At 46.7% G+C, this 6,267-nt stretch overlaps 1 long non-coding RNA gene across 1 annotated transcript in view; it reads left to right on the top strand.

The window, feature by feature from the left end:
- The first annotated feature begins 316 nt into the window (after positions 1-316).
- Positions 317-6,267, top strand: part of LOC110294298 — a 44,931-nt gene continuing 38,980 nt past the window's right edge. The window contains exon 1 of the long non-coding RNA XR_002377933.1: positions 317-416. This is a non-coding gene — a long non-coding RNA (uncharacterized LOC110294298). The remainder of the gene's footprint in view (positions 417-6,267) is intronic.

Raw genomic sequence — 6,267 nt, 5'->3', positions numbered from 1 at the left:
CTTTTGTGATCAGGAAAAGCAATAAAGAGAAATTATTTCCTTAGGGCAAAAATGTTGGGAAAGAATAAAAGTCCTTTAGAAAACAATTTTTGGAAAGCCTTATAAAAAAAATCAGGGAGGCTTCTGTTGCTAGGCGGTTGCCAAGGAACTGAAGTTTCTAATAGAATCTGCTGAGCGGTGATGGATGGGTGGAAGACAGCACCATTCCTCTCAAAGGGCAAGAGAGCATTCGCTCCTTCTGATTGGAAGTCGTCCAGGAGGAAGTTCAGGGTTGGTGCATCAGGACACTGTTTGGCCTTTTGGAAACCCCATGAGAGGGGTCAGGCCATGGGAGCAGTAGATGCAGCAGAGACCCTGTGAGGCCTGGTGGCAAGAAGCAAGCATTGACAGGCTACACGACACTACCATCCTGCAAGGTAAATACAGCAACAGAGAAGGAATAAAGGGGTGGGTGATGACTTTCCCCCCCACTCCTACACTACTAACTGCAGGTCTGGGACTCACATTCATACACGACCCCAAAGATGGTGTTCTGGCTAGTCAGCTTGGTTCAAGCTAGAGTCTAAAGGAGGGAATCTCCATTGAGAAAAATCTCTCATCAGATGCAGTTGTAACACACTTTTCTTAATTAGTGATTGATTGGGGAGGGCCCAGCCCATTGTGTGTGAGGCTACCCCTGGGCTGGTAGTCCTGAGTTCTATAAGAAAGCAGGCTGAGCAAGCCAGAGGACCAAGCCAATAAGAAGTACTCCTTCATGGCCTCTGCATCAGCTCCTGCCTTCAGGTTCCTGCCTTGTTTGAGTTCCTGTCCTGACTTCCTTCATGATGGACTACCATGTGGAAGTGTAGGCCAAATAAACCCTTTCCTCCCCAAGTTGCTCTGGGTCATGGTGTTCAGTCACAGCAATAGAAACCCTGACTAAGACATAAGGGAATCTTTCCACCACTCCAGCCTTGTTCTGAGAAAGAAATTGATGTGAGATGGAAAACTTCCAGTAACAGCTCAAAGGACCAAGTTATACAGGGTACTCAAATAGTCATGGGTCATAAGCTCCGCCCTCTGCAGCGCACACAGCTTGTCTTCTAGGCTCTGGTTGCCTCCACTCCACTGCTGTTGCTGGTTTTGGTGGTTGTCCCATGGTACTGGCATTTCCAGAATTCTGGGATCTCCTGCTGCCACTGGGCTCTGCGTTCACCCGTAGCCTCTCCTGGGCTCTCTTCAGGAACTCCAGTTCTGCCACACAATCCCAGGCCTTTGAAGGAGCCCAGAAGCCTGTGAGTGGATCCTAGACATGGGACACTAAGTTATTCACATAGTTAGACTTTGGGTTTTTTTGTTTTGTTTTTTTGTTTTTGTTTTTTGTTTTTGTGCTGGCTGTGACCATGATGTGGAAGTGTAAACCAGGTGTAAGGGGTAGCAAGCTTAGCTTTTGTCATTAACTGGTCCCCAATTCACCAAATCACCTTCAGCCTTACTTGAATTGTTCTACACCCTTCCTGCTAGGGGTACTGGCCAGTAGTTTATAGACATTGTCGACCCATGACTACTCGGCTCACAGATTTCTCTGAAAGTAGTGGGGTTTTCCCAATATGCAGGGAGCTGGAAGGGAGATGTGGGTCAGTAGAGATGGCTGTCTTCCAGGTGAAAGTGTGACATTAGAAAATATGAGGATCTGGTTGATGGACTTTGGAGTGAGCCACACAGCTGAAAACAATTTACTTCAAAGCCATTTGGAGAAAGCAAAGTGGCCCGCGTGCCCATCTGGGAAGGACAGATTTGTCAATGGAAGTTCACCACAGGACTTTGAAAATTATTAATTCCCATGTAGCACAAAGATGGTTTTGCAACAGTTTTTTTTTTTTTTTTTTTTTTTTGTAACTTTCCTACCCAATTGTTTCCCTCATGCCATTTAATTGAAGTTTCTCATTTGTATCCAGTGGATTGTTCGGAGTTTGTTGGAGATAGAGGGACATAAGACATTGAAACAAAGAGTTTAGAGTATAGATATCAGAGAACCAAACTCAAGGGCTTGAGTAACAACTCAGAACATGTCAAGTTCAGCTTGGAGCTGAGGGTCAAGTGGTCTGAATAGACTGTTTCAACAACTGTGGCTTTTGAAATCCTTGGATTTTTGTTTTTCATGGGTAGCATCTTCAGCAAATGAGAGCACCTGCCAGCACCTACCTTCAGGGTCCTTGCAGGCTTTGGCAAAGTCACCTTTGTTGCCCTTCTAAGTTTTGGGGAAACAAGTTGGGCTGACAAGAAGCCTGGAAAGTGGATCCACTTAACTGTGAAATCCCATGTGAAATGGGAAGCCCTGGCTGAACCACACTGCTTGCTTCCTTTGTCCTTTCCTGCCACATAAACACCTGCACACACCCCCCCCCCCCCCCCCCCCCCCCCCCCCCGCCAGCTACATCTGCAAGGCCTTACCCTGTCTGGATGCCATCAGCTGTCCCAGGAGCTAGGCACACTGTGCGACTCACACTTTCTGCTTGCTACATTGTATAGACCTTTGATTTTTGGTTTACTTTGATCTGGTGACTTGTAAGCTCTTTCATCATGTGACCTCCCAGGGATGGAAGGGTTCATTTTCTTGGAGGAAAAGCTCAAAGGTTAAATACCTCTGGGTTTGTAGCACAGACATACCTGCTGGGAGTGGGAGAATGAACACACACCGCTTTTGCAATGGTGGGAAGATGTCCCAATGGCCTAGGGTTAAGGTGACCTAGCATGGGCAACAGCTATATGTCCTTTGAGAAGCTCACACAGCGGAGAGAAGGTGTTGGTTATACTCTGCAATGTGTAGTGGTGTTTTTATTAGTGGTTTCTTTTGCAGACATACTACGCATGACGACACAGATCCAAAGTGTTGTGCTACTCACCATCAGATCCTCAAGTCATAGCCTGGACTGGGCTCATAGTCTTCCTTTTCTTCCTATGGGAGACACATTGCTACCGCTGTTCCTACCCTGTGTGTCACACAACTAACTCCTCCTGGTGTGGCATGTGTCTGTCTCTTCTCTCAGGAAATTTCCAATGTGTCAGGAGTCAAGTCTGTCACCTCTGGACGGGGTTTTCTTCACAGGTTTCCCTATTGCTATTGAGACACCTGTCCGGGTAAAATCCCAGAGAAGATGGAGTCTTGCGGCCCTCTGCTTCCCAAAGGCACCTGTTCCAACCAAATGCTAGACTAGAATGCTGTTTGCCTGAACTCGCCTGTGCTCTGTGGAAGTCAGCTATGAAGGATACATACGGAGGGACTCAGTCATATTTATACACAGGACTGTGGGAAAGCTGCGTCTTCACAGTATCTCATGTGTTTACAGAAAACACACATATGGCTTGGTACTGTGTTGAATATATATGACACATCTCTATTTCTAAGCCGTGTCTACATTTAAAACCTTAGATTACTTAAATAAGAGAGGACTCTTTTTTTTTTAACAAAAAGGTTCCAGTTCTTCATATTTTTGAGTGAGGAGAGCAAAAATCTTCAGAAAAAAAAAAAAAAAAAAGGAAATACTAACTAGTCCCCCATGGAAGTGAAGCTGTCTGGGAACACAGCCAGGCTAGAGGGTGACATGGGATTGGTCTCAGCAGGATTCCTCCCCTCCCCTTCTCTCATCCCTCTGACAACCCTTGGAATCACATCTCTCGGTGTATTCATTACTTTTATTGTTTCGGTGACTAAATGTTTGACAAGAAACCATTCAAGAGAGGAAGGGCTTGTATTTAGCTTACAGTTTGAGGAAATACAGTCTCTCACTGTGGAGAAGATATCACAGCAACAGGATGAGAGGGCTGCTCATATTAGGGTCTCATCAAGAAACTGAAAGTAGAGCTGAGATGTAGAAACCTCAAACCCCTCCCTCCCGTCAGCTACTTCCTGTAGCAAGACTCTACTCTACACTTCAAGGGGTCCATAACTTTCCTGTCTGAGTCACTTTTCTATTGCTGTGCTAAGGCACTATTATAGAAGAAAGAACTTACTAGAGACTTGCATTTTTATAGAAGGTGATTCAGGGAACATGGCAGGAGGTAGGCAAGCATGGAGCTGGAGCTGAGAGCTTACATCATGATCCAGAGAGAGAGAGAGAGAGCTAACTGGGAATGCTATGGGCTTTTACCTCTAAGCTCACTTCCCCCCCCACCCAGTGACATAATGTTTTATACACCGCGGTCACATCTCCTAATCCTTCCCAAGTAATTCCACCAATTGGCAACCATGTATTCAAACATAGGAGCCTATAGGGTCATTCTTATCCACACCATCACACTTTCCCAACATCTCTATCATCTGGAGACCAAATGTTTAAACACATGCGGTTGGGGGTGGGGCATTTCACATTCAAACCACAGTACTTAACTCCATTTCAGTTAACATCAGGGTAGGTTTGGCATATGGGAGAGGGGCTGGGGATATCTGTGATATCCCACAGTTGCTCTGATGCCCCCTACTGACTAAGCCTTGGTTTGGTCCGTGGATCCTCAGTATTTTTCTGCTGGGATCTGAGGTCTGCTCTATTTGAAGCCCATAGTTGGCACAATTCTCACGCTGGCTTTATTTGGTAGACATGACATTGCCTCTGTCCTAGTCTTCTACCTACTATTATAGCAACCCCAAGATCAAGGACTGCCATAAATAGAAATTTATTTCTTATGGTTTCAGAGGCTGTGTGGTCTCAGAACTTAGTTCTGGCTTCTAGCAAGCATCTCTGTGCTGTGCCATCCTATGGTGGATGGTGGATAAATAAGGGAGTGTGTCTAAGAGAGAGGAGCAAGTGAGTCACCCAGAAGTCCACTCTTGCCATAACTAACCCAATCCCTTGATAACTGTATTAATTCCTCCCTAATCACTTAATCACCACTTAAAAGACCAGCTTCTTTACACTGTTGTATGAGGAATTTGTTCCCAACAGGTGGATGCTGGGAGACATATTTGAGCCCTAGCAGCTCCTGATCATTTGCCTTGCTAGCCTATATTATGGTCATAATCCTAACTGGGTCCAGGGGTGGTGGTGTTCATGGCTCTGCTTCACAGCAGGAGCGGAGGCAGAGCTATGCTTTGGACCCACTGCAGGCAAGAACATGTCATCTTGTCCTGAAGTGACAGTCACTGTGGGTCAGTACAGCTGCCCATAGCCTCTCTGTCCCCAGCAGACACTCTGTCACAATGCAATTTGCACGCTGGGGCTGAGGGGTGTAGGGAGGGCATGTAAATCAGAGCTTTTCATTCTGGGTGGCTCACATCATGGTGGGAGAAAGGTCATCGTGTGGTCACACAGCCCGGGAACCATTCAGAGGGCTGTGCGGGAGCTCTACAGAGCGGAAATGAAATGTCCTGGCTCAGAGTTACCAGGCCAGATGACATGCCCCACACAGTCACGACTTTATTTTTGAGGCCGAGAGCCATACAATGCATGTCCCAGGGCTGAAGCCCCATTGCCCAGGGAGACAGAGGCCTTTTCTCTCGTAGGCTGGTGACTTCATTATGCATTCCCCGGCTGTGGGTAGCACTGGGGAAAAACCTCTTCCGCCAGTCCTGGACAATTCTGGGAAAGTAGATGAGGGAGAGGGTGTTGGACCAGACCTGGCAAGAAATGGGTGAGAGAGTGTTTTGGTGAAAGATTGCCACGCCAATCATGTGAAGCTTGGGCCAGCCACAAAATACCCTCTGTGTGCTAGAGTCAGTGGGGTGGGCTCTGGGTTACTGTTACGGCCCCCTGTGGGAGGAAATGTAGATGAACACAGCCATAATGCAAAGCCAGGTTGGGCGATTGAACCCTGGGCGAGCATCCATAAGATGCCCAATTGCAAGGGACAGGTTTGAGTTTTGGAAGCACTGAGACTGTCCCCCTGTCTTTGAAGATGTCACATAGCCCACATCACCAGATGACCACCAGATCAAACTTTATAAAGTATATACCAGCCATGACTGAAATAAAAGGAGTCTTCCACAGTTTAGTTTGAGATATGCCCCATGAGCTGGTATATTAGGGCAGCTGGTCCCCAGTTGGGAACTTTGTTTCAGGAGGGCTGGTTGATGGAGGTGGATCATTAGATAGATGGGCTTTTGAGGTTGAGGCAGTGGGCCTGCCCTTGCCACAGGTCCTTGGTTGAGAAATTGCCTCCATCAGATTGGCCTGTTGGCAAGTCTGTGGGGGGCATTTTCTTTCTTTCTTTCTTTCTTTCTTTCTTTCTTTCTTTCTTTCTTTCTTTCTTTCTTTCTTTCTCTCTCTCTCTCTCTCTCTCTCTCTCTCTCTC

The sequence above is a fragment of the Mus caroli genome, chromosome 1, assembly GCF_900094665.2.
Source record: "Mus caroli chromosome 1, CAROLI_EIJ_v1.1, whole genome shotgun sequence".
In the NCBI taxonomy this organism is placed as follows: Eukaryota; Metazoa; Chordata; class Mammalia; order Rodentia; family Muridae; genus Mus; species Mus caroli.
The sequence above is the reverse complement of the archived record's forward strand: the minus strand, read 5'-3'. Positions and strand labels throughout refer to the sequence as shown.